At 49.7% G+C, this 26,948-nt stretch overlaps 1 protein-coding gene across 2 annotated transcripts in view; it reads left to right on the forward strand.

The window, feature by feature from the left end:
• The first annotated feature begins 203 nt into the window (after positions 1-203).
• SYK (spleen associated tyrosine kinase) overlaps positions 204-26,948 on the forward strand; it is a 95,292-nt gene continuing 68,547 nt past the window's right edge. Inside the window, exon 1 of one of the 2 annotated variants that reach the window (XM_008257975.5) lies at positions 204-350. The gene's annotated coding sequence lies outside the window, so the exon portion shown is untranslated. Of the gene's footprint in view, positions 351-574; positions 686-26,948 lie in introns of those variants that run through there. The other variant, XM_089315995.1, reaches the window with a different exon arrangement.

Consider the following 26,948-nt stretch of genomic DNA (forward strand, 5'->3'; position numbering starts at 1 on the left):
TTGGCCAGAGCCTTCCTGCTGGGAGAAGCTTTGTGCGTCCCACCCTGGCCCCTCTGCCCCTGCCGCCCTCACGGCCACCCTCGCGCGGGGCGCACGGGTGCGGTCAGCGGGGCGCGCCTGTGGCAGGGGTGGCTGCCCCGGAGGAAGTGCGGCCGCCTGCCCGGGCGCGTTAAGGAAGTTGCCCCAAAATGAGGAAGCGCCGCGCGCCGGGCGGCTGAGCGACCCCCGCGGCTGGAGAGCGAGGAGCCCCGGCGGCCGGCGCTGCGCCCCGCTGCCCGCGCGGACGCCCCGCCCCAGCCCCAGCTGGGACAGGTACCCTGTGCGTCCCGCCCTCGCCGCACCTGGCACAGGTAGGTGTGGCCGCGCGCGCTCCGTCCCAGGGCCCGCGCGCTCCGGGAGGCGCTTTGCGGAGGAGCCCGTGCGGCCGGGCTCAGCCTTGGCCATTTCTCCTGTGGCCCGGGCTCGCCGTTGCCCGGCACCGTGGCCGTCTGAATTCGGAGGTAAAGGTGATAAGCACGAGATAAGACTAGGAGATCCTGCCAGCCCCTCTGCCGGACCTCCGGACGCTCGGGAGCCGGCCCCTGCGCGGGGCGGGAGGCTCTCCGGCCTGCGCCAAGGCGGGCGCGCGGAGGCTGCCAAGGTGACACGGGGACCCGGACTCGCTCGCGCCTCCCTGGGACAAAAGGTGCGAAAGCGGCCCGGGTTCTGCGCCCCGCGAGGCTGGCACCAGGCGCGGCGCGACCAACTCAGGCGTGGCCGCAGGAGTTTTTCCTTTGGCCCTCGACACGAATGCCCTGGGGAACGCCGCCGTGTGCATCGGTCACTCTGCGGCCGTGGCCTTGTGCCTCCTATAGCTTGGGGCGTGCACCTCTTAACATTGCAGAAAGAGAGTTGCATGAAAACGCTAAACTTTGTGCAGCGCTGTTAAACGGTAGCATGGCTGGCCCTGTGGATGCGTTCTCATCGTGGAGGAACTCCTCCGTAGACAATGAATGACTTGGAGACCAGGCACGCTGTGCCTAGGACAATGTGCATTTGCCTTGATATTTTTGGTTTTTGCAGTATAGCTCCAAAACCTTCAACTCCCCTAGAAACTAAAGAAATGCACTGTTTTGAGCATTCAAGGACTGGGAAAACAATCACTGAAGAAGTCAGAATTTGAGTCATTTTGCATTGGAGGCTGAGTTGCATATTCTCAAGAGCTTTTTTTGTTTTTGTTTTTGTTTGTTTTTTGCTTGATTCACCCGAAATGTGGTTGAATTCAAAGACTGTTGGCTGGAAGAGTTTTTCTTTTTTCTTGTCGTCGTCTGTAAATCGTCACGCATTTCAGCATGTAGTAAAAAAAGCTGGAAGTGCACCATATCAGAATCTAGGTTACAAAAAAATTAACCATGGCGTTTCCATGTGATTTCCTCCTTTTAGTGAGAGCAATTCATTGCCTCCAAGCAGGCAGCATTTGAATGAAATGCAAGTAAACACACTGGGCTGTCCTGGTCTCGCATTAAAGTCTGCACTGTACATGGATATGTTTAGGGTTGTGAAGTATTAGGTGTTTGCAGTGAGAAGACCCTTCAGTTGAAATGATCAAGTCATTTCGCTCTATCTAAATCACACTTTTAATGTCTTTAGAGCAATTTTGCGGCAAAGCAGACATTACTCCCTGTCTTTGAAGTGCTAGGATGCCTAGGATTTTACAATCCTTAATAACTAATCTTAATAACTAGACTGTTGGTGTTGTTTTAAGGGTGGATGCTTTGGGTCTTTAACTTTTCTGAGACGTGAAAGTGGCAGGAAGGCTATTTAATGGCTCCGCTTGCATTTCAGAAATGAGGCACCTTGCAAGGCGGGTGGAATTGCCCTGTGTTTTGAGCTAAGGTTCTTAGCAGGACTTGGTGCAGGACGGTGTGTGTCCATGGTCGTCTCCAGAACGCTCGTGCTGTGATGAGTTCTGGAAATAAGGATTTTGCAGCAGAGTGTAGAATTGAGGTTTAGGATCTGAATTCCAGAGCTTAGAAAGGTCCGAGGCAGGTACCCACCCCGACACTGGCTGTGACCCCCTCTCCCCGCCCTGCCCATTGCTGTCACTGCGTGTTTGCATTTAACAGTGACAATGTTCTCGTCAAGTAGGATAAAGACTATAGATAGCTGTGTGTCGGTTTAGGGCAGGTGTTCGCATAAAATGAGTTTCCTAAAACGTGTTTTATGTTTAGTTCTTTTTTTTTAATTGTTTTTCAGAGCTGGGGATGAGGGACTGAGTGTACGAGGGGACTTCAAAAAGTTCAGGGAAAAATGGAATGAACACATCTTCTGAAATCAATGCGTATGTTTCCATGAGCTTTGTGAAGGGCCTCAGGGCAGGGTCCTTGCACTGCCATTTGCTTTGAGAGCTGAGTGCATTTATTTTGAGCCATATCTCACACTTTCTGGTCATCAGACCCGCAGTGCCCATCGTTTCAAAGAGTCTGAAATAGCAGGGGTTCACAGAATTTTCTAGATTGGTCAAGATAAGAGATCCTGCAAGCAGGAGTGGGATGCTTCCTCCTTCGGTGATAGCATTGACAGCAACGGAGTTCCCGACAGTCTGATTGTAGAGAGTCTGGTGGGTTCTCAAAGGAAGGGCTGTCACCAGCCTTCCCAGCTGAGCGTGGCCTTGGAAGATCACGGTTTCCTGGCAACTGTGCAGCTGGCTCTAGCTCCTCCTGCTATCTATGCCCGGGGACTGGCAGGACCCTTTATATAATCCCAGCTGCTTCTTACTGTCTCAGCTTTCACTGCATGGGTGTTTTCCAGCTACCTACAGCTACCCTGTCTTGCAGGCCCTCACGTTTCCCTCCCCTTCTGGATTGGTTTAGCTGTAAGTGGATAAAGGAACAGAAGAGGAATTTGGGTCTTTTGGGGAGAATTTTTTTTTTAATATCTACACTCCAAGCATTTGTTTTTCTTTTGAAAACAATTCAGGACCAAAAGCAGAGCCCTAACCGGAGATTGGCATCCAATTGCCTCCTTTCCGTGTGTCCGACCACTTTCGCCTTCTACCTTGGGTTTGAACAGGTTGAATTTGAATACGCGGAAGAAGCGTTTTGTACTGAGAGCTTGTGGAAAGGTTAAAATAGAAACAGGAGTGGGTATGCGGCCTGGTGGTCAAGACTTCAGCCCCCGCCCCACAGTAGACTTGGGTTCAGAGTGCCTTCTGCTTCCTGCTAATGCAGACCCTAGGAGGTGGTAGTGATAACTCAAATAATTGGATCCAGCCACTCATGTGGGAGACCTGCATTGAATTCTTGGCTTCCAGCTTCTGCCTTGATCAGTTCCCAGCCACTACTGGGTGCATTTGGGCATGAACCATTGGATGGGAGTGCCCTCCCCCCCCCCAAAATAACTAACTAAATAAATAAATTTGAAAAAAAAAAAAAAAACAAACTCTAGACCAACTGGATTTTTACTGTCTGTATTTTTACTGTCTATATTATTTTATCAGGGAAATTTTCTACTTCTTACAAATTTGACAAAATGTTAGTTTGTATCAATTTGATTTTTTCCCTTAAAATTCAATTATGGAAGTTTTGTCCCATGTCTCTTGAAAGGTGGTTGCATTGGGATCTTAAGTACAATGAACTATAACCAAGGCAAAGATTGCCAAAGAAAGAAGGTTTAGTTTATGTTACAGTACATTTAGCGATTGAAAATGACTCTTTCTCTCAGTTCTTTTCTTTCTGGGAAACCACATGTTTGTTTCTGGAGGCCACGGGCAGGTGGGTGCAGGGAGGCAGAGCTGGGCACTGAGAGCCTTGGTGAGACTGGGTTCCCAGAGGGTGCTGTGAGCTCTCAGGGTGGATGGTTCTGGTTAGCAGGGCTGAGATCTTTCCATCGTCTGCTCTGAGCAATGGACAAAGGCCCTGGCTCCTGACGCTGCCATACTGGAACACCCGGTTGGGGTGCAGGATCAGGGAGACAGTGGCTTCCAGCCTGGCCCGAGTGTGGACTCAGCGGGCAGGCAGCAGGTCTCCATGGGGGGACGGGACTGGTGTCAGGAAGCAGGGCCCTGGACCTGCACCATTACTGGGGAGGTTGAGAGACACCCACGCCTGAAATACCCATTGACTTCTATACACTCTGCCTGCCTATGAGAAGCACTGTCCAAGTCCAGCAGGGGCTCTCCGCTTTCCCTGCCCTGTCTGTCCATTGCCCTTGATAAATCCGCGTTCTGTCCTGGTCAGAGTGACGCTTCATTGCATCTATCAGAGCCTGTCGAGTTGCCATGGAAATGTTTTGTGACTTGACCTAATTTTTCTTTCTCTTCACTTATTTATTTATTTATTTAATTTTATTTTATTTGACAGGCAGGGTTAGACAGTGAGAGAGAGAGGGAGAGAGAGAGAGAGAAAGGTCTTCCTTCTGTTGGTTCACCCCCCAAATGGCTAAATCATTGCCCATTGCTAAATCGTATGCTCTTTCTGCCTTTTGAAGTGTACATATTATCAATATTCACCTCTGTTTCACCTCCTGCAAATCCATTGTCCCAATTGTTGAAAACATTTCCTTAACTTTTACTTCTATTGATGTTTTTATTTTTCTGTATCATAGAAGTCTATGATTTCTTCCTTCGCAGCATATTTTTTAGTTACTTCTTTATTTGAGAGACAGAGAGAGGGGAGAGGGAGAGGGAGGGCGAGGGCGAGGGGGAAAGAGAAAGAGAAAAGGAGATAACGAAAACACCCATCTGCCGTTTCACTTCCTGAATGTCCATGACGGCTGGAACTGGGCCAGGTTGAAGCCAGGAGCTGAGAACTCCATCTGAGTCTCCCACGTGGTGGCAGGGACCCAAGGACTTGACCATTGCCTGGTGCTTCCCAGGGTACCCAGTAGCAGGAAGCGGAGGCTATTTTTTGAATCATGCTTAAGGAAGGGTTATTTTTACTCCAATTTAGCACTTCGTATCTACATTTTATTTTTTTAGAAAAATTTCATTTATATACAGAGAACTTATTTCCCATAGTTTGTAGATACAATCCTAAGGATATACATCACTTCTCTTCCTCCTTCCCTCCTCCCTCCTTCCTTTCTTTTTTAATTTTTGTGATAGCATGATTTTAATTTACTTTTTAGTCACAGACTTAATACTCCACTATGTAAAGAGTTCAACAAGTACAAAGTAGAAAGACCCCCATTTAGCAGGAGTATGAACAAGGAGTATAAACAATAATCAAATGAAAATATGACCATTTCACTCATATATGTTACATTTTTATACTCTGTATATTAGCTACCACAAATCAGAGAAAACCAATGATATCTGTCTTTTGGGGTCTGGCTTATTTCACTATGCATGATGGTCTCCAGTTGCATCCACTTTGTTGCAAAAAAACAGGATTTCATTCTTTTTTGTGGCTGAGTAGTATTCTATCGTGTGTGTGTGTGTGTATATATGTATGTATTTCATATCTTCTTTATCCAGTCATCAGTTAATGGACATTTGGGTTGATTACATATCTTAGCTATTGTAAATTGAGCTACTAGAAATGTGAGAGTACAGATAACTCTTTCGTATGCTGATTTCATTTCGAGTAAATTCCCAGGAGTGGAATGGCTGGGTCTTATGGTAGATCTATTTTTAGGTTTCTGAGGAAGCTCCATACTGTCTTCCATAATGGCTGTGCCACTTTCCATTCCCACCAGCAGTGGATTAGGGTCCCTTCTTCTCCACATCCTCACTAGCATTTGGTATCTTTTGCTTTTTGCATGCTAGTGGCATTTATTTGCATTTCCCTGGTGGCTAGGGATCCTGAGCATTTTTTCAAGTCTGTTGGCCATTTGGATTTCCTCTTTTGCAAAGATGCTTATTTCCTTTGCCCGTTTCTCAAATGGATTGCCTGTTCTGTTGTTGTTGAGTTTCTTAAGCTCCTTGTATATTCTGGATATTAATCCTTTATCAGATGCATGGTTTGCAACTATTTTCTCCCATTCTGTTGTCTCTTTGTTAATTGTTTCCTTTGCCTTGCAGAAGCTTTTTAGCTTGATATAATCCCACTTGTTTATTTTTGCTTTTTATTTCTAGTACTTCTAGGGTCTTATCCAAGAAGTCTTTGCCTAGGCCAGTGTCCTGCAGTGTTTCCCCTCTATTTTCCTCTAGTAATTTGATGGTTTCATACCTTAGGTTTAGATCCCAGATCCATTGTGAGTTGATTTTTGTATGGGGTGTGAGGGAAGGGTCTTGTTTCCAACTTCTGCCTATAGAGATTCAAACTGCAAACACTATTTGTTGAAGAGACTGTCCTTTCTCCAGAGCGTGACTTTAGCTAGTTTCTCAAAGATTAGTCTGTTGTACAGTACAGATTAATTATTAATTTAATTAATAATTATAAATTATAAATATAAAACATGAATATATGTTTATATATAAAATATATTACATAAATTTATATAATATTTGATGTAAAATATAAATATGTAAATATGTAATTAATAATTAATTATTTCTATGCTGTTCCATTGTCTACATGTTTGTTTTTGTGAGTACCAGCCTGTTTTAATTACAAAAGCCCTATAGTATGTCTTGAAATCTGGTATTGTGGTGCCTCTGGCTTTGTTTTTATTGTTTAAGGCTGCTTTGGCTGTTTTGGGTCTCATTTTTCCATATGAATTTTAGGATCATTTTTTCTAGATCTGAGAAGAATGTCCTTATTATTTTTATTGGGCTCTCCTTGACTGTAAATTTCCTTGGGTAGTATGGACAGTTTAGCAATATTAACTGTTGGGAGCTGGTGCTGTGGTATAGTAGGCTAAGTATTTGCCTACATTGCTGGCATCCCAGATAGGCACTGGTTCATGTCCCAGCTGCTCCTCTTCTAATCCAGCTCCCTGCTAATGGCCTGAGAAAGCAGTGGAAGATGACCCAAGTGCTGGGGCCCCTGCACCCACATGGGAGATCCAGAAGAAGCTCCTGGCTCCTGGCTTCTGAATGGCCCCACTCGGACCATTGCAGCCATTTGGGGAGTGAACCAGCAGGTGAAGGACCTCTTTCTCTATTTTCCTCTTTCTGTCTGTAATTCTACCTCTTAAATAAATAATAAATAAAAATGATGTTAATTCTTCTAATCCATGAATGTGTTAAGATATTTCCATTTTTTTGTGTCATCTTCTATTTCTTTCCTTAATGTTTTGTAATTTTCATTGTAGAGATCTTTCACATCCTTGGTTAAATTTATCCCAAGGTATTTAAGTTTTTTCATAAATAATGTGAATAGGACTGATCTTACAAGTTCTTTCTCAGACAGTATTTTATTTATCTAAAATTATTTAACTTAGCTAATTGGGAGTTTCATTGGTCAGATTTTTTAAAAAGATTTATTTATTTATTTGAAAGTCAGAGTTACACAGAGAGAAGGAGAGGCAGAAAGAGAGAGAGAGGTCTTCCATCACTGGTTCACTCCCCAACTGGCCGTAACATCCAGAGCTGTGCCAATCTGAAGCCAGGAGCCAGGAGCTTCTTCCAGGTCTCCCACTTGGGTGCAGGGACCCAAGGACTTGGGCCATCTTCCACTGCTTTCCCAGGCCATAGCAGAGAGCTAGCTGGGAAGTGGAGCAGCCAGGACTTGAACCGGTGCCCATATGGGATGCTGGCACTGCAGGCGGTGGCTTTACGCATTATGCCACAGCGCCAGCCCCAAGAATTTTGAAACCAAGTTACTGTCACCTTAGTGTTTGATCAGACGTTAACCTTTCGCTTTCTGGGTGATGTATCTTTTTTCCCCGGGAGCTCACGGGGCTCAGCTGGCTGGCCTTGCCTCTGAGGTCTTGATTGCTGTGGTGCGTGTCGTGTTAGGTTCAGCCGTATCCCCAGGAAGCTTTCCTTGCTCGTGTGAGGAATGCTTAGACGGAATAACTTCTGCAGGCAGGGATGGAGACCATGGGCTTCTTCAGGGCTTCTTAACAGGTGATATGTGCAGACTGCCCAACAGGGCATCCTGTGTGCGTGGAGTGCATCTGCTCTGACAGCGTCTTGCAGGCAAGGATCCTGTGGCCACTTTGGGTGACACAAGATGACTTCCTCTGCAGGGCCCCAGGCTTTGCTTGGGTGGAGGCAGGCTCTTGTGTTTGTTTTCATCTTAAACACTAGGGATATGTGAGTGATTTTGATCAGTGCTCATGTCATCATTAGCACCCATCATATAGACAGTGGTAGAGAGCCGGGGTCCGAGCTCCCATGGGTTCAAATCCCCATCCTGTATCTTTTTTGCTGCCGCTGAAGTTCACGTGAATGAAAGGGTCACAGTGGGGCGTTTCCTTGTGAGGTGTGACCAGCAGTGTCCCGGTACCTGACGTGTGGTTAGAGCTGGCGCAACTGTCACAGGCTCTCCCAGGTGGGCAGCCCTGGGAACCTGCCCCTGTGGTCTGGATAGCGGCTGATAACTGCCTTTGTTCCCAGGGAGGCTTCCGACAAGCAACTTCTCTGAGCAATTCTTGAGAACAGTTTCTAAAGTCAGTTCCTCTGGCCTCCTAGATGGGAGACTTCTCTTACACGTTCTTTGGAAAAAAAAGTTTTCAGTTGCATCGTTGATGCAGGAGGAGACATCTTTGGGTAAAGAGTTCAGATACAACAAACAGCATAAAGGCTCCCTGCCCCCATCCCTCTGTCGGGGAGCAGGTGGGTCTCCTTCCTTTCCAGCTCCCATCCTGGGCATGCGTGAGGAGAGAGGTGTGTGTGTCTTCAGGGCATATCATTTTGGGGGTAGGGAAGCATATGTCATCTACCTCCTTGTCATTCTGCGGCTTTCTTTTGTTATCCACAATGTGAGGGTGCTTCCCACACTTTGTAGAAAATGGAGTTGAAGCATAAGTTTATTTTGGTGCAGTTGGAGGCAGGGGTGATGGTTCAAGTGTCTTGGTTCCTGCCACCCACGAAGCAGACCTGATTTGAGTTCCAGGTTCCAGGCTGCAAACCTGCCCCAGCCCAGGTCTGTTGTGGGCACTTGGGAAATGAACCAGCAGGTGCAGCAACCTCTCTCTGCAAAGTAGGAAAAGAGCCCTTCAACCCTGCTCATCCCAGTCCCTCTGTTAAGTTTTTAATTTAAAAAAAAAAAAAGATTTATTTTATTTTATTTGAAAGAGTGATGGGTGTGTTGGGGGGGGGGGTGACACAGAAGAAAAAAATCTTCTATCCTCTGGTTCACTCCCCAAATGGCTTCAATGGCCAGGATGGGGGCAGGCCAAATCCAGGAGCCCAGAACTCCATCTGGGTCTCCCACGTGGTTGGCAGGGACCCAGGCACTTGGGCCGTCTTCCATTGGTTCACTCCCCAAATGGCTTCAATGGCCAGGATGGGGGCAGGCCAAATCCAGGAGCCCAGAACTCCATCTGGGTCTCCCACGTGGGTGGCAGGGACCCAGGCACTTGGGCCGTCTTCCATTGCTTTCCCAGGCCCTTTAGGAGGGAGCTGATTCAGAAGTGGAGCAGCTGGGACTGGAACCAGTGCTCTGATGAGAGATGCCGGCATCACAGGTGGCAGTTTAACCCACTGCAACCCACTGTTTGCCCTGGGATACTTGTATTTTTTTTTTTTTTACAGGCAGAGTGGACAGTGAGAAAGAGAGACAGAGAGAAAGGTCTTCCTTTTGCCGTTGGTTCACCCTCCAATGGCCGCCGCGGCCGGCACGCTGCGGCCGGCGCACCGCGCTGATCCGATGGCAGGAGCCAGGAGCCAGGTGCTTTTCCTGGTCTCCCATGGGGTGCAGGGCCCAAGCACCTGGGCCATCCTCCACTGCACTCCCTGGCCACAGCAGAGGGCTGGCCTGGAAAAGGGGCAACCGGGACAGAATCCGGCGCCCCGACCGGGACTAGAACCTGGTGTGCCGGCGCCGCAGGCGGAAGATTAGCCTAGTGAGCCGCGGCACCGGCCGGGGATACTTGTATTTTAACAAGCAGGTAGCTAATTTCTAAAGAACGTAGTTCATGCTTTGGGTTTTTAGAAAACGGCCCGTTTGGCTCTTGTGTGTTTTGGTTGCTGCTTCTGGTGTGGCCGTTCTCTCCTTGCACCAGGCCCCTGTCTCCTGGGCATCGTCTCCATCTGTTTGCCCATTTGCTCACTCTTCACGCTGTCGCTTTGCGTTCTCTGCATTTCTAGCTGCCGCCCAGGCTGGATGCGGAAGTCTACCACTTCCTTTTTTTCAGCAAAGCCAATCAGCTGATGGTGAAAGCTGCCTGACCTGGGGGGCGGGGGTGGGGGAGCGTTTCATTAGCAGGAAGGTGGTACCCTGCTACTATAGCAAGGGTGGATGCAACACAGGCTTGGTGTTTGCTTCCCCCAATCACTCCCAGCTTCTGTAATCCTCTCTGACACCCTTGGAGATCAGTTGGTGGCCTCGTGGCTCACGCAGGAAGTACGTTCAAGAAGGGGGCTCCATTGTGAAGACCCCACTGCTTATTAGGACAGCAAGAGTGACAAGTCATGGCTGTCGTAGGGACAGGGTTGAAGAAACCTGGGATGTCAGGGGGGCAGAGGGCTCTCAGGGACCACCTGGTGACACCTGCCGAGAGGAGTGAGGCCCTGGAAGGCAAGGGGCGTCCCTGGGATGCCAGCCCTTAGAACTCCAGTATTTCTCTGCCAGAACCAGAATTCTTCCCTCCTGCTCTAAGAAGGAAGAAGGGGGGTGTCCATGTCCTGCCTGAGCGAGGGGAGAATTTGAAGTCGCATCGGCAGCCCTCAGCTGGCCTTGAAAGGCTGAGTGTCAAATGTGCTGATTTCACTCTCGGACCAGTAGTTGTAGGCAGCTTGTTATGGTCCCTAGAGCATCGTGTTGAGAATTCGACAAATTCAGTAGGAACTGGGGAGAAGCAACCCTGAACCCACAAGCGGTTAATGTGAGGGCTTCTGATGCATTTGTTTTTGTCTCCCTGCACACAGATGAAACTCACTTTCCAACTTTCCTTTCCTTTGTTTTTTTCTTGAAAGATTTATTTATTTGAAAGGCATAGTTACAGAGAGAGAGAGAGAGAGAGAGAGAGAGAGAGATTCTCCCTCTGACGCAGGCTCTTGCCATGTTTCTGTTCACCAGAGGCTGCACCAGTGGGTGAACCCAACCTGATCTTGGACTTTGAAACCCCCAAACTGTGAGCTACATAAGCCCCTTTCTTTATGTGTTACCCAGCCCCTAGTATTTTGTGGCAGCAATGGAAAATGGGCTTATAGCAAAGTTAACTGGAGTTGCATGGGGAGAGAGTTTGAAGGAACGCGGGTACGCATGAGCCGTGCGCATCACCATCACTGCCACATGAGACCCTCACGTCTGCACTGTCCCCTCCGGGGCAGCACTGCTGCTTGCTGCCCGGGCCACTGTCCTGAGAGTGCTCAATGTTCTGCAGCGTTGGACAAGAAGGGCTGAAAAAGATCTCAGAGTCATTTCCAATCAGATGCGGAAGGACTTGTGCTGATTTTAGTTGTTGCGTCAAGGAGATGCTAAGTGGGGAAGAGGACGTCTTCTAGATGAATATTTGTGAGCGGTGATTTCCCCCAAGGGGCCACCAGCGTCTGCAAAGACATAGGCATGTGCAAGATGGTTCTTCCGTGCTCTCTTCTGGAAGCACTCTGCAACAGTGTCTGTACTGAGGAGAGCCATGGTGGATGGGTGCGCCTGGGGCCAGTAGAACAAAGGACCTCCCACTGAGAAACATATTTCCCAGCCTTCCAGAGGCTGACAAGTTGCCTGTCATGCTGTGGGCAGGGAGGGTTTCCTCCCAGAGCTGCGCCTGGCCTCTGTCTTTGGCTTGTAGCTGGCTGCCTCCCTCTGCACGTGGCACCCTGCCTGGGTGCAGCCCTGGGGTCCACGTTGCCCTTCTGTGTCAGCGCCTCGGTCCTGCTGAGTTAGGGCTCACTGCAAGGACCGTCCTCTCACACCGTCATGTCTGTCAAGACCCTGTCTCCACGCGCCATCACACTGTGAGGCGCCGGCAGTTAGGACTTCTGCATTTGAGAAGGTGGGGACCCGAGTCCATCCGCGACTCCGGGTGTAGTGAGGACCGGCTGCCCCTCACGATGGCCTTTCTGTGCTGCTGTGTCACGGGCAGGAGGGAGCTCTCGGGCCGCAAGCAGAGGAGAAATCTGAGCCGTGGGGGCGCCCGTGGCTACAGGCACTCGCGTGTGAAGGCCCCAAGCAAAGGACTGAAGACACTGCACACTGTGCTTCCACTCGACTTCGGCAACAACTTTAGAGACCCGGAAGAAGCTCCTGGCTCCTGGCTTCGGATCAGCCCAGCTCCAGCCATTGCGGCCATCTGGGGAGTGAACCAGTGGATGGAAGACCTCTCTCTGCCTATTTCTCTGGCTCTGCCTCTGCCTGTCTGTAACTCTTTCAAATAAATAAAATTAATTAAAAAAAAAAACTTATGGGAGAATCCAGGGAAAATGAAATCTAAAGGCAAGAAAGGAAACATATCCCACAAAAGCAGTGGCAAAGCTACTCAGAGAGTGAAGCCACAGACACGTGGGTGTTGGCTCCATGCAGAGGGCTTTCACCTCTGGGGTGGGGGCAGTTAAGCCTTCATGGTCTCCCTAATTCAAATTCAAATTATGGCTGCTCAGTGGGAAGACAATAAACACTGCTCTCCACACCAGAGTAAGTTATAGGTTGAGTAAATAAGAAAACCTTTAAATCATAAATATACAAAAAGAATACTTAGGTCAGTTTCTAAGTAATTATGGAGTAAGAGGGTCTTTCTAACTGAATATGTAGAACAGAGGAGTCCACAATAAAAAAAAAAATATATATATATATATATATACTATGGGGCCGGTGCTGGGGTGTAGCGGGTAAAGCTGCCGCCTGTGGTGCCGGCATCCCATATGGGCACTAATTCGAGACTCAGCTGCTCCACTTCCAATCCAGCTCTCTGCTATGGCCTGGAAAAGCAGTGGAAGATGGCCCAAGTCCTTGGGGCCCTGCGCTCCCATGGGAGACCCGGAAGAAGCTCCTGGCTTCAAATCAGCACAGCTCTGGCAACTTTGGCCATCTGGGGAGTGAACCAGTGGATGGAAGACCTCTCTCTCTCTCTCTCTCTGCCCCTCCTTCTCTCTCTGTGTAACTCTTTCAAATAAATAAATAAATCTTTTGAAAAATGTATACTGAGTATCATGTCCTCAAATTTTAAGCAAATCCCAGTACAAATGAAAAATGTATTACTTAAGTGAGGAAAAACCCTTTATTTAAATTTTTTTTTTATTTGACAGATAGAGTTAGACAGTGAGAGAGAGAGAGAGAGAATGGTCTTCCTTCCGTTGGTTCACTCCCCAAATGGCCGCTATGTCTGGAGGTACGCCGATCCGAAGCCAGGAGCCAGGTGCTTCCTCCTGGTCTTGCATGGGGGTGCAGGGCCCAAGTACTTGGGCCATCCTCCACTGCACTCCCGGGCCACAGCAGAGAGCTGGACTGGAAGAGGAGCACTGGGACTAGAACCCAGTACCCATATGGGATGCCAGTGCCGCAGGCGGAGGATTAACCAAGTGAGTCACGGTGACGGCCCGGAAAAACCCTTTAGGATGTATTAATTTGCCGGCTGGCGCCACGGCTCAATACGCTAATCCTCCGCCTGCGGCACCGGCACACCGGGTTCTAGTCCAGGTCAGGGCACCGGATTCTGTCCTGGTTGCTCCTCTTCCAGGCCAGCTCTCTGCTGTGGCTCGGGAGTGCAGTGGGGGATGGCCCAAGTGCTTGGGCCCTGCACCCCATGGGAGACCAGGAGAAGCACCTGGCTCCTGGCTTCGGATCAGCGTGGTGCGCCGGCCGCGGCGGCCATTGGGGAGTGAACCAATGGCAAAGGAAGACCTTTCTCTCTGTCTCTCTCTCTCACTGTCCACTCTGCCTGTCAAAAAATATATTAATTTTCAATACTTGTGGCAAAGCACCAATTGCCTTAATATGTAGCAAGTACTTTAAAATCATTAAGAAAAAAAAAAAACACAAGTAAGCATTGGCAGGGCCATTTAGTAACATCTGAAACTTGAAATGGTGCTTTGTCTCAGCAGTTTTACTTTTCTTAAAAAGCTTATTTTTTTTAAGTATTTATTTTATTTATTTGAAAGACAGAGTTACAGAGAGAGGTAGAGCAAGACAGAGAGAGAGAGGCCCTCTATCCGCTGGTTCACTCCCCAAATTATTGCAACAGCTAGAGCTGAACTGATCTGAAGCCAGGAGCCAGGAGCTTCTTCCCAGTTTCCCACATGGGTGCAGAGGCCCAAGGACTTGGGCCATCTTCTACTGCTTTCCCAGGCCACAGCAAAGAGCTGGACTGGAAGTGGAGCAGCCGGGACTTGGACTGGAGCCATATGTTATGCCAGCCTTGCAGGCCGGGACTTTACCCGCTACGCCACAGCACCGGCCCTAACAGTTTCACTTTTAGGAACTTATTACATATATGTAAATTGACAAAAGTGGAGAAATATGTATGAAAACAGTAATTCTTTGCAACATTTTATTTTGTGATACCAAAAAAGGAAAAAAAAGTTGGTGTGAGTAGGGGAACTGGTTAAGCAGTGTTTCTATGTACTAGGATTCTATGCAGTCTTTTTTTTTAATGTGTAATTTTTGTAGTCCCAAGTATGAATATGTCCAAGTTTATTAGTGAAAAAGCAAGATATGACATCTCATTATGTATGTTTTGAAAACCCATGCATGCACATAGACACAGGCTACATTGAGCTGTTGTTTGCTGCGTACCGATGCATATCTACAATGTGTGTGTATGTGTGTAAGTATGTAGAATGAGCTGGACACGTGACACTAAGCCAAGAGCAGCAGTTATCTGGTGGAGATAGTAAGTCAAACTGGTTTGAAGAAAAAGGATAAAGTTACATTTCGCTCTGCTTCCCGTATTCACAGTGATCATGAGTGTGAGTTTTGCAATTTAGAACAAACATAAAGAAATAAGAGGGCTTACAGGAGAGGAGAACAGAGTGACCAGGGTGAGACTGAGAAGTAAATCAGAAATGTGGAAACGGATTTGAGATCCTGACGGCTGGGACCACTGTGCCTTTTAAAGGGCAAGGCTCCGAGAGGTCTCGCGGCTCGCACGGTCATACAGCGTGCTCCTGACACTGGCCAGCATGCTGCCATCCCTGCAAAGTCCCCTCAGCTCCTAGGGCCCAGCCCCGCCTGCAAAGATGCTGCGGTGGCCTGGCATGCAGCCTGCACAGGAGCCTCGTTGGAGAACGAGTCAGCTGGCTTTGCTAGCACGCAGCTTCTCCAGGTTCCTACCAAAATGGAATGTACTGGTTCACTGGGTTCAAGATAGCTGTGTGGGTCTCCGATAGCAAAGGTTCTAGGCAGGCTAGCAAGCTCCCTACCCAGGTGGGTTGAGTATGTGTGTGTGTAAGAGACAGACAAATTGAGAAAATGAGAGACAGAGCAATTCCTGTATCTTTCTGTTGCAAACACTCCTCTGTTCCCAATCCATCTGTGGAAGTTCCGGAGGAAGGTGTCTGAGTGAGATTGGCGGTGCGTTGTCTGCACACCGGGGTGAACCTTGTAGGGCATGAGTGCCCATAAACTAATCCTGAGACAGAGAAAGTGTGCATCAGTCAGCTATGACAACCCACCTGTGGCATTTCCCGCATGAGACAATTTGAATGGTTTCCGTATATCAAGTTATTTGCTCAGGATCCTTCTGGTCATGTTATTTGAAATTGAAAGGCAGAGAGACACACAGCTCTTCCATATGCTAGATCACTCCTCAAGTGCCCGCAACAGCTGGTGCTGGGCCAGGAGCCCTGAGCTCCGTGGTTCTCCCACCCGAGTGGCGGCGGCCCCAACCAAGTACATGCACCATCGTCTGCTGCACCCTAGAGCGCACATTAGCAGGAAGCTGGATTGGAAGCACAGGAGCTGGGACTTGAACCAGGCCGGCGATGTGAAACATTCTCAGTCCATTGCACGTAGTTGGTGTCAGACCGTGGGTCACCCACCTGTGTTTGTGCGCTCTTTGCTTCTCATGCGAAGATCATGAACAGCCACGCTCAAGGTTGGGAGTGTGGTGTCTGTGGCTTTGCGCCCGGCCCCACAGGCTGCAGCAGGTGGTGGCCTGAGGTCTGCTCTCGCTGTGGACCATCTGGGGACCGTCTGCACTGGCATGTCCCCAGCCTGACTCCCTCCACCCACACCACGCCATCCATAGAGCAAAACCTCCAGAACCGTTGCTTTGATCATTCAACATCCAGTTGCAGGAAGTGGCCCCAGCACCCGCCTCCATCCCCCGTGGGCAGTGTGGTGGGCGGAAAGAAGCTTGCCAGGCACTTGGTCCAGCAGAAGTACACTAGACACTGGGTCCAGATTCCATCATTTGGGTGAAATGACTTTGGCTCTTGCTCCCTCATCTACTAAAGGAGGCTAAAAAATACTCACCCCTTGGGTGTTTGTCAAGCTCTGAGGTTCTCTATGCAAAGCAGCCTACAGACTGGCTTGAAAGGACCAGGCCCTCTGCAAAAGTGTTCATGGTTGGGTGCAGGAGGCCTGGGATAAACAGTGACTGGTTCCCTGGGGGTTGAACAAAAGGGACCTTTGATGAGCAAAATGATTCTATCTTAACATTTTAAAAAGCATACTTATTTTGATAGACAAATAGACAGAGTTCCCATCATTGGATTCAGTCCCTAAATGCCTCCCCTGTCCCCCACAATGGCCCGGTCTGGGCCAGGAGCAGAGCAGGGAACACAGTCCACGTCTTGCATGTGAGTGGCAGGGACGCAGTTACTTGAGTCGTCACCACTGCCTCCCAGAGTCTCGCCTAGCAGGAAACTGGAGTCAGGGGTGGAGCCGGATTTCAGTCCAGGTACTCGGACAGGGATGGGGTCATCCCAACCAACTTCCTAACTGCTAGACTGAAGACGCTGTTAGAAGTCTTTATGGGAAGTTCACAGAAATGGGCTCCTGCCCAGTGGTGTCACCTGACTTTGCAGCAAGCCATCTGTCTGTGCCTAGTGATGTGCTTGGAACCTGGGTGCCTCTGATAAATGACATGGAGAGTGTGTTCTCCACAACTGTCCTGTCCCTTGTCCCTGGACAGACAGATATGGCCTCTCTGACTCTGGGGCCGAGAGACACTTTGTCACCTGCTTCTGGCCCTTGTCATGCACTTTGAAGTTGTCCAGTTGGAGATCACGCCCTAGATATTTCTGTATGCACTGTGCTCCCAGTGTGACCTTCTCTGCCCATCACAGACACTCTTATTTGGATATAGTTAGAGGATTTTGGAGAAAAATGTACCACTCCCGTAATAAAAAGAAAGCCCAGAGCGTTCAAGTTTGGCCTTCGAGTGAGAAAGTTCTGGAAGGGAGAGGTGCCTGGGCCAGCCAGAGTCCATCTCTCTCTATGTGTGTTGTAACAGACCTCTTTGACCTGCAGCCCCCATTGCACTGGTCTTGGGGTGGGCACTTTCCCCGGATTCCTTGCCACAGACGTGCAGTATTGAGCCATTAGCTGTAAGGGGCTGTTTACATCGCAGCTACTCAAAATCCGATAAAATTAAAAATTCAGTTCTCAGTTGCGCTAGCCACATTTCAAGGGCCAGTGGCCACATGTGGTTGGTGGCTGTGCGTCAGAGTCGACAGGCGTTTCCACAGTTGTAGCAAGGGCTCCTGGGCCCTGGCTGTGTCGGACCCTGGCCCTCTGTGGGCCTTCTCTGGGGAGCGCCAGAGCAAGACCAGCTCTTCCTCTCCCCCTCCCCCCATCACAGTTCTTCACCCGGCTGCTCCACGCAAGTGCGTCAGGCAGAATGCTTGGCCCTTGTCCTTGTGTTGACTTCGATGGCTCCCAAATTTCTTCCTTCCTTCCTTTCTTTCTTCCTTAAGACTTATTTATTCATTTTAAAGTCAGAGTTACACAGAGAGAGAAGGAGAGAGAGAGAGAGAGAGAGAGAAAGAGGTCTTCCATCCGCTGGCCCACTCCCCAACTGGCCACAACGGCCAGAGCTGAGCCAATCAGAAGCCAGGAGCCAGGAGCTTCTTCCAGGTCTCCCACATGAGTGCAGGTGCCCAAGGACTTGGGGCATCTTCCACTGCTTTCCCAAGCCACAGCAGAGAGCTTGATCAGAAGTGGAGCAGCCAGGACTCAAATTGGCGCCCATATGGGATGCTGGCTCTGCAGGCAGTGGCTTTACCCACTATACCACAGCGCCAGCCCCTTAGCTGCCAATTTTCTTGAGGGGATCTTATCCCAGTAATTGATGGTGCAGGGGAGCAGCCTTACCTTTGAGTTCTTAGTTATTTACTGGAAATGCACACTGACAGCAAGAGTTCCTGTCTGTTGATTTCAATCCCCAGTTGCCCGCAGTGGCCAGGCTGAAAGCAGGAGCCTGAAACTCCATCCAGCACTCCCACGTGGGTGGCAGGTACCCAGCTACCTGAGCCAACACCTGCTGCCTCCCATTAGCAGGAAACTGGAGTCAGAACTGGAGCCGGGACTTGAACCCAGTATGGAAGGGCGGGTGTCCCAGGCCACACGCCCTCTCCCCACCCTCATCTTTGAGAAGAGACTCCGAATCTTGTCCTCCGGTGGATGGTCTGGGCTATTTACTAACTCCACGGTGATTGCCAGCTGAGCAGGACAGCCTCACCGACATGCATGTGCACATGCCCACAGTCCATTACCATCCGGCTCGTGGTGTTGCCAATGATTCAGGTGGGGAAGGCACGGGTTCCCAGGGCTGCCTTGAAGCCAAATTCTGTTTTATTTTATTTTATTTTTTAGACTTATTTGAAACTCAGAGTTACAAAGGGAGAAGGAGAGGCAGAGAGAGAGGTCTTCTATCTGCTGGTTCACTCCCAAATGGCTGAATTGGCCAGAGCTGGTCCAATCTGAAGCCAGGATCCAAGAGCTTCTTCCAGGTCTCCCACATGGGTGCAGGGGCCCAAGGACCTGGGCCATCTTCTAGTGCTTCCCCAGGCCACAGCAGGGAGTTGGATCGGAAGTGGAGCAGCGGCGCCCATATGGGATGCTGGCACCACAGGTGGAGGCTTAGCCTGCTACCCCACAGTGCCAGCTGTTTTTTTTTTTTTTTAAGATTTATTATTTATTTAAAAGGCAGAGAGAGAAAGAGAAAATCTTCCATCTTCTATTTCGCTAGCCAGCTGCCCACAGTGGCCAGGGTTGGTCTAGGCAGGAGCTAGGAATTGCATAAGGTCTCGCACATGGGTGACAGAGGTCCATCCCAGCACTAAGGCCATCATCTGCTGCCTTCTCAGGCACGTTAGCAGGGAGCTGGGTCAGAAGTGGAGCAGCCGGGACTCAAACCAGCACTCCAACGTGGAATGCCAGCGTCAGACGCGGTGGCCCGACCTACTGTGCCCCAGTGCTCTCTCCTTGCAGCAGAATTGTGAGTGGGAACCCAGACTTGGAGGGTCTGGCTTGATTATTGCCTCCTCGGATATTAAGCACAGACACCATCAGCCCTGCTGATCTGTGGTTTCCACAGCATCAGAGGATTCAACCAAGGTCAGGTCGGAGGCACTAACTAAGGACAATGATCACAGCAGTGCTGAGCTGCTGACGCAGCACTTACGTCGCATTAGGCGTTGTAAGTGATTCAGAGCTGGCTTGAAAGCACAGGAGGGTGTGCACAGGTTAGACAAGGGGGCTTCAGAAAGTTTGTGGAAAATGAGAATAAAAGATATTTTGAAGTTGGGGCAAAATGTGTTGGAATCCGTGCACACAAGAAATCTTCAGAAAGTTCATCAAAGGAGTAGGCACTGGCACAGTGGTTAAGACCCGGTTTGAGATGCCTGCATCCAGTGTTGGAGCGACTGGGTTTCAGGCCTGTCTCCACTTCTGGTTCCCGTTTCCTGCTAATGTGGACCCTGGGAAGCAGCTGGTGACGGCTCAAGTCGTTGGCTCCCTGCCTCCCTTGTAGGATTCCCAGATTGAGTTCCAAGCCCCTGACTTCAGCTTGATCCAGCTGGATGAGTAGGTTTGAATGAGTAGGTTTAAGATCTCTCTTTCTCTCTCTCTCTCTCTCGCTCTCGCTCTCTCTCTCTGTGTCTCTTTCAAATAAAATGGTAAAAAATTTCATAAAAATGCATATTAGGAAAACTATTTGAATTTAAAAGTTTTTAGTGGTGGCTGGCACCACGGCTCATTAGGCTAATCCTCCGCCTTGCGGCGCCGGCACCCCAGGTTCTAGTCCCGGTCAGGGCGCCGAATTCTGTCCCGGTTGCCCCTCTTCCAGGCCAGCTCTCTGTTGTGGCCCAGGAAGGCAGTGGAGGATGGCCCAAGTGCTTGGGTCCTGCACCCCATGGGAGACCGGGAGAAGTACCTGGCTCCTGTCATCGGATCAGCGCAGTGCGTCGGCCGCAGCGTGCTGGCCGCGGCAGCCATTGGAGGGTGAACCAATGGCAAAAGGAAGACCTTTGTCTCTGTCTCTCTCTCTCACTGTCCACTCTGCCTGTTAAAAAAATATAAATAAATAAATAAATAAAAGAAAAAGAAAAACCCACCATCCTTTCCTTGCATTTGAGATCTGAAGTTTACTCTATTTTAAAAGGAAGTGGGAACTTGTTCCTTATTCAGAAAAAATGAACAAACGCCACGATGAGTGAGTGACCCCATCCCAGTATAGGAAAACCAGATGTGTGCCTCGTTGGCTCATTGTAGAGCTCTGGGCTGGGGGGTTGGCACAGCGGTTAAGGCACTGCCTGGGGCACCTGCATCCCAAGTCCCAGCTCTGCTTCCTGGTTCAGCTTCCTGCTGACGCGCACCTTGGGAGGCACCAGTGAGAAGTAGCTGTGTCCCTGCCACACATGTGGGACACGTGGCTTGAGTCCCCAGCTCTTGGCTTTGACCTGGCTAAACCCCCAACTGTTGCAGGCTTTTGGGGAGTAAAGTGGCAAATGGAAGATCTCTCTCTCTCTCTCTCTCTCACTCTCTCTCTCTCTCTCTCTCTTTTTCTGCCTGTCAGATAAATAAAAATAAAGCAAATAAAATTTTTTGAGAAAGTCTGGGGGCCATGGGAGGCTGTCTGGGGCTGGAGGGTCAGAGGTGAGTGGACGCAGGGCAGGGACAGGCTGTGTCCTGCAGCCCTGCACGTGCGCTCGGGGTGGCTGGCCAGAGACGTCCGGTCAGCCTGTCTCGGGAATTCCTGTGCGGGTTGACTTGAGCAGAGATAAAATACCACAAGAGAAACCACTCTGGAGGGTCCCTGAATTACACACTTCCTTTGATGACTCACTCCCGAATCAGGAAACCCAGCTGCAGCCGCTCCCCGACAGGGGCTTCGCCCAGCACCGGGGTCCTGGTGTGGGCTCCACTGACAGCAAGGGAGGCCACCAGAATAGTTTTCCAGCTGTCACACTGTGCATGGTGCCCAGGTTCCAAGTGCCAAGAGGTGACTGCTCTTCACGGTAATCTATATTTGTGCACAACGGAATTGAAAAGATAGGCGTATACTGATCCCAAAGATTTTTTTGAAATCGATGCATTGTTTTTTTATTACGTGCACTCCTCTTGAAGTTTTTGCAAATCTCTCATGTTTTTTGAAGAACTAGAAGAGAGGAGCTTGAAGGTTCCAAACACAGAGATGAGAAGGATTTGGAGATGCTGAGAACCGTGACTTGATCAGTATATATTATATCTGTGTATTTTTTCTTGTTCAATTTTCATTTATTTGTTTGAGAGGCACAGCAACAGAGAGGGAGAAGGAGAGAGAGTGCGCTCACATCTGCTGCTTCCCTCCCAGGACTGAAGCAGGCTGCAGCTGAGAGAGCAGGAACGCCATCCAAGTCTCCCATGTGGGTGGCAAGGACCCAGCTGCTCGAGCCGTTACCTGCTGCTTCCCAGTGTGTGTGTTAGTAAAGAGCTACGGTCAGGAACCAGAGGGAGGTATGAAGCCCCAATACGTCGCATGGGCTGGAGTACAGGTGCCTTCACCTGCATCTTAACGGTTAGCCCAAATCCACACCCCTGCAACCATGTATTGAAATATCACTCTGTACTCCGCTAATGCCAGGGTACTTCCAGAAGTCTGTGGGAAATGCGTGTTATAAAAAGTCATGCGTGATTTTCAAAAAATTTTTGCACCAAAGTAAACTACCGTTTAGTTACATTTTCCACAAACTCTTTGAAGTACCCTCATCTATGCAATTATGATGTACCAATTAAAAAGGAAAAAAATTTTCTCAGAAGAACTGTTGTTTTACCAAAATTGAGTTTTATGTAACTAAAAATGTTTCCGTGGATGACAGCTTTTCTCTTCCTTCTTTAGAATCCTGTGAACCGGTCACGTGCTCCAGACATTTGTTTTGTTTTGTTTTGTTTTGCCTTGGGTGGGAGTCCTGTGTGACTGCCCATGTCTGCATTAGTTTTGAGCGCCTGAGCCTTCCCTGCTGAGATGGTAACTCCACAGCTGGCGATTCTTTGTTCTGGCTGTGTGCCAGGCTGCCCGCAGGGCTTTTCCAAAGGGACGGAGGTCTCCTCTGGCCAGCCCGTGCCAGGTCTCCAGGGTGAGTTTCACCTGCGGGGGCAGGAAGAGCTCTGATCGGCCGGCCGGAGCTTTCCCTTGTGCACCTGCGACCTGAGCCCTCCCAGGAAAGCAGTAGCTCCTGCAGTGCACTGTGCACCAGCAACACCTGCGTCCTTAGCGCCTGTGTGGTTTTTTTTTTTTTTTTTTTTTTGGCAGGCAGAGTGGACAGTGAGAGAGAGAGACAGAGAGAAAGGTCTTCCTTTTGCCGTTGGTTCACCCCCCAAGTGGCCACTATGGCCGGCACGCTGCGCGGATCCGAAGCCAGGAGCCAGGTACTTCTCCTGGTCTCCCATGGGGTGCAGGGCCCAAGCACTTGGGCCATCCTCCACTGCACTCCCTGGCCACAGCAGAGAGCTGGCCTGGAAGAGGGGCAACCGGGACAGAATCTGGCGCCCCAACCGGGACTAGAACCTGGTGCCCATAGAGGATGCTGGTGCTGCAGGCAGAGGATTAGCCTAGTGAGCCACGGCGCTGGCCCAACTGCCTGTGTTTTTGTTTGTTTGTTTGTTTGTTTGTTTGTTTTGACAGGCAGAGTGGACAGTGAGAGAGAGAGAGAGACAGAGAGAAAGGTCTTCCTTTGCTGTTGGTTCACCCTCCAATGGCCGCCACTGCTGGCGCACTGCGCTGATCCGATGGCAGGAGCCAGGTACTTCTCCTGGTCTCCCATGGGGTGCAGGGCCTAAGCACTGGCGCTATCCTCCACTGCACTCCCGGGCCACAGCAGAGAGCTGGCCTGGAAGAGGGGCAACCGGGCCAGAATCTGGCGCCCCGACCGGGACTAGAACCCGGTGTGCCGGCGCTGCAGGGTGGAGGATTAGCCTAGTGAGCTGCGGCGCCGGCCCTGCCTGTGTTTTTAAGAGACTTCTGGAGTGACTTTGTGGCAGATGTTTAGAAGATGGATAGCCCTGCCATGTCCCCATACTGTCTGTTTTAAACTTTGATTTATTTGAAAGAGAGAGAGAGAGAGGAGAAAGGACGAGATAGAGAGAGAAAGAGAGTGTCCATCCATTGGTTCACTCCGCAAACAACCACAACTAAGCCAGGAGCCAGGACCATGTGGTCTCCCACATGGGCGGCAGGGGCCCAAGTACTTGGGCCATCTTCTGTTTTCCAAGGCACGTTAGCAGGGAGCTGTATCAGAAGTGGCGCAGCTGGGACTCTAACCAGCGTTCCTGTATGGCATGCGTGCATTGCAAGCAGCAGTCTAACCCACCGCACCACAATGCTGGACCCCGTCCCGTCCCCCCGGTTCTTCAATGAGGCACCAGAACTGAGCCCAGCTAGACCACCTGGGGTGGGGTGGGGGACATGTCGCCACCCTTGAAAACTCTGTGTCTGTTGCTCTCCTGTCTTCTGCCTTGAGGTGCTAGCAAAGAGAAGGTCCAGCATGTTTTTAAAATTTTTTGGATAAATTATAATTGTGGCATGTGCGGTGATGGTGTGATGTATGAATACAATGTGGAATGATGGGATCAAGCTAATACAAATAGCCATCGCCTTGAATACTTCCCATGCCTAACTGCAACCTTGTGTTGACCGACACCCACCATCCTTTCCCTCACCCCCAGGCCCTGGTGACTTCCGTTCTGCCTCTGCTTCCTGGAGTTCTGTTGTTTTGGCTTCCACTCGTGACGGGGAACATGTGGTCGTTGTCTTAGCCATGTCTGGCTTCTTTCACTTACAGTGCTGTCCCTGCAGGTTCTTTTGTGCTGTCACGGATGGCAGAACTTCCCTCTTTCTAAAGGGTGGATGGTGTTCAGTTGTTTGCATGGAGCAGCTCTCTTTACCCTTCATCCGGGGATTCCTTTCTTGGCTGCCGTGAACAAGCCACCAGCCCCAGATCCTCAGGCTGCAGACCCACAGGTGGGCTTGCTGGGGGTGCTATGGTTAGCTGGTGGACCAGTAGTTTACTTTTCCTTTGGAGACTCCTGGATAAGATGCTTTCTTAACCCCTGGAGGTGAGGCCTCTTTTATTTCTGGAAGTTTCCTTTATTTATAACTTTAAACTTGAGTTGCACTCCTTTGTTTAAATTCTTTACTTCAGGAACATCAATTTTGCTTATTTTATTTTATTTTTGACAGGCAGTGTGGACAGTGAGAGAGAGAGAGAGAGAAAGGTCTTCCTTTGCCGTTGGTTCACCCTCCAATGGCCGCTGCGGCCGGCACATCGCACTGATCCGATGGCAGAAGCCAGGTGCTTATCCTGGTCTCCCATGGGGTGCAGGGCCCAAGGACCTGGGCCATCCTCCACTGCACTCCCGGGCCACAGCAGAGAGCTGGACTGGAAGAGGAGCACCCAGGACAGAATCCGGCGCCCCAACCGGGACTAGAACCTGGTGTGCCAGCGCCGCAGGTGGAGAATTAGCCTAGTGAGCCGTGGCGCCAGCCAATTTTGCTTATTTTGGATCTCCTTTGTCTTTCTGCGTTTCTGTTGAGTGCCTTTACTCTTATTTCCATTGCACGTTTCTCAAGCCTTTCACTCTTTGCAGTGTTGGTGTCAGCTTTGTTTTCTGCTCTTTCTGCTCCGACCTCAGCCAGCCTCTTGTGTCTCTGCCCCGCCTGAACTTCCTTGGCTTGAGCACTCTTTTGTTTGAAAGATTTATTTATTTATTTGAAAGGCAGAGTTAGGGAGGGATAGAGAGATGAGATAGATAGATAGATAGATAGATAGATAGATAGATAGATAGATAGATAAGAGGTAGGTAGATAGATAGATAGATCTTCCATCTGCTCATTCTCTCTCCCAAATGGCTTCAATGGCTAGACCTGGGCCAGGCTGAAGCAAGGAGCCAGGAACTCCACACTGGTCTCCCACAAAGGGCCCAAGCACCTGGGCCATCTTCCACTGCTTTCCCAGGGGCATTAGCATGGAGCTGGAGAGGAAGTGGAGCAGCCAGGACTTGAAGCAGTGTTCAGCTGGGATGGCGGCGTCACAGGTGGCAGCTTAACCTGCTGTACCACAGTGCCAGCCCTTGAGCTCACTTTTGGACAGTGTGATGATTCTCTCAAGTTCCTTGATTCCGTATCTGTACGTGTGGTCATGACGGCACCTGCCCTGTGAGACAGCTTCCTGGCGAATGCTGCGTATCCTCCACCTGTTCCTCTTGTTGCTTCTCTCCTTTTCTTCTACTTGAGGTAGCCCACTAGCAGGTTCTAGTATTTGAAATAAGTCATAGAGGAGCCTGGTGTGTGTGAGTGCATGTGTGTGTGTGTATGAGAGGCAGAGACTGAGAGAGAGATTTGGTTTAGTAGGTATTTCTTCTGGGGGAGGTTGCTATCCATATGGAACCTCCTCTCTCTTTCATGCCCAAGCAGCGGTAGGCATTGCCTTGCTGTGTAGAGCGACTGCCCTGCAGGTGTGTGGCAGCCCTCCCTAACAGCCTGGGTGCCGGCATGGACACCCTCTGCCATTGGCTCTGATCGCCTGCTGTGGTTGGAATGCAATTCATGGCTTTTGAAACTCACATTGACATTCAGCCCCTGTTGTGAGGGATTGAGGTGGGACCTTTAGGAGGGGACCAGGGCTCTGTCCTCATGAATGGATTCATCCATCCATGTGATTCACACACTAAAGGGTCAAGGGTTATCTCGTGCGTGGGTCTGCAGCCAAAGCCAGTGCGGCAGGGTGCCCTGCACCCCCTCACGACTCTGCCAGCAAGAAGGGCACCACCACGTGCAGCCCTTGATGCTGGACCGAATCTCAAGCCAGGACCAGCCTTTCTGTATGGAGCAGGGGTCTGTTACAGCAACAGAAAATGGACTGGGACGACACCTCGGGTGGTCTTTCTGGTGTTTCTCTTTCTAGTTCTTGTTATGGGGCAATTTCAGAGAGGAGCTGGTAGCGACGCCTTTACCCTGTCTGTACCCAAGTTTGTGGAAGCTTCTGGTCATTTCATGTTTATCTTACAGAGCCCTGTAGGATTTTTCACATTTTCATATAAGAATGAGGTTTTTGTAGGAACAAATAAGAATCAACAAACCAACCAAACCCGTCCACTGGGTGCTCTTTGCTTCTGCCTGCCTCTGATCTCCATGGCCAGTCAGGGCCACTTTATATGAGTTAGGAATAGGGTCAGGTGCTGGGACCATAGCAGTAGCCAAGACCCTGTGCTGCACTCAAGTTGTTTGTGGTCAGGGTGAAAGAAACAGTAGGAGCCAGCAGCATGCTTTGAACAGCTATCGTTTTTGTGGGAAGGGTTTTTTTTTTTTTTTTTTTTAAAGGAAAGCTCCACATCATTCAAAATTTATAAAGTTACTATTTTACCATGTATGCCTATATTTTTCCTAAAAAAATTACAAATAAAGTTGAAGTTGTGCCCTTTTTATGCATGAGGCTAGAGAGCTGGTGAGCCAGGGTCCGGGTCCCTTTCAGGGTGAAAGTTGCTCTTATTTGCACTGCTGTGTTTCCCTGTCTACACTGCACGCCTTGGCTGTGGAGCAGTGTATACCATATATCA

Source organism: Oryctolagus cuniculus, chromosome 1 (genome assembly GCF_051225735.1).
Source record: "Oryctolagus cuniculus isolate XC-2025 breed Fujian yellow rabbit chromosome 1, ASM5122573v1, whole genome shotgun sequence".
NCBI classification, from domain to species: Eukaryota; Metazoa; Chordata; class Mammalia; order Lagomorpha; family Leporidae; genus Oryctolagus; species Oryctolagus cuniculus.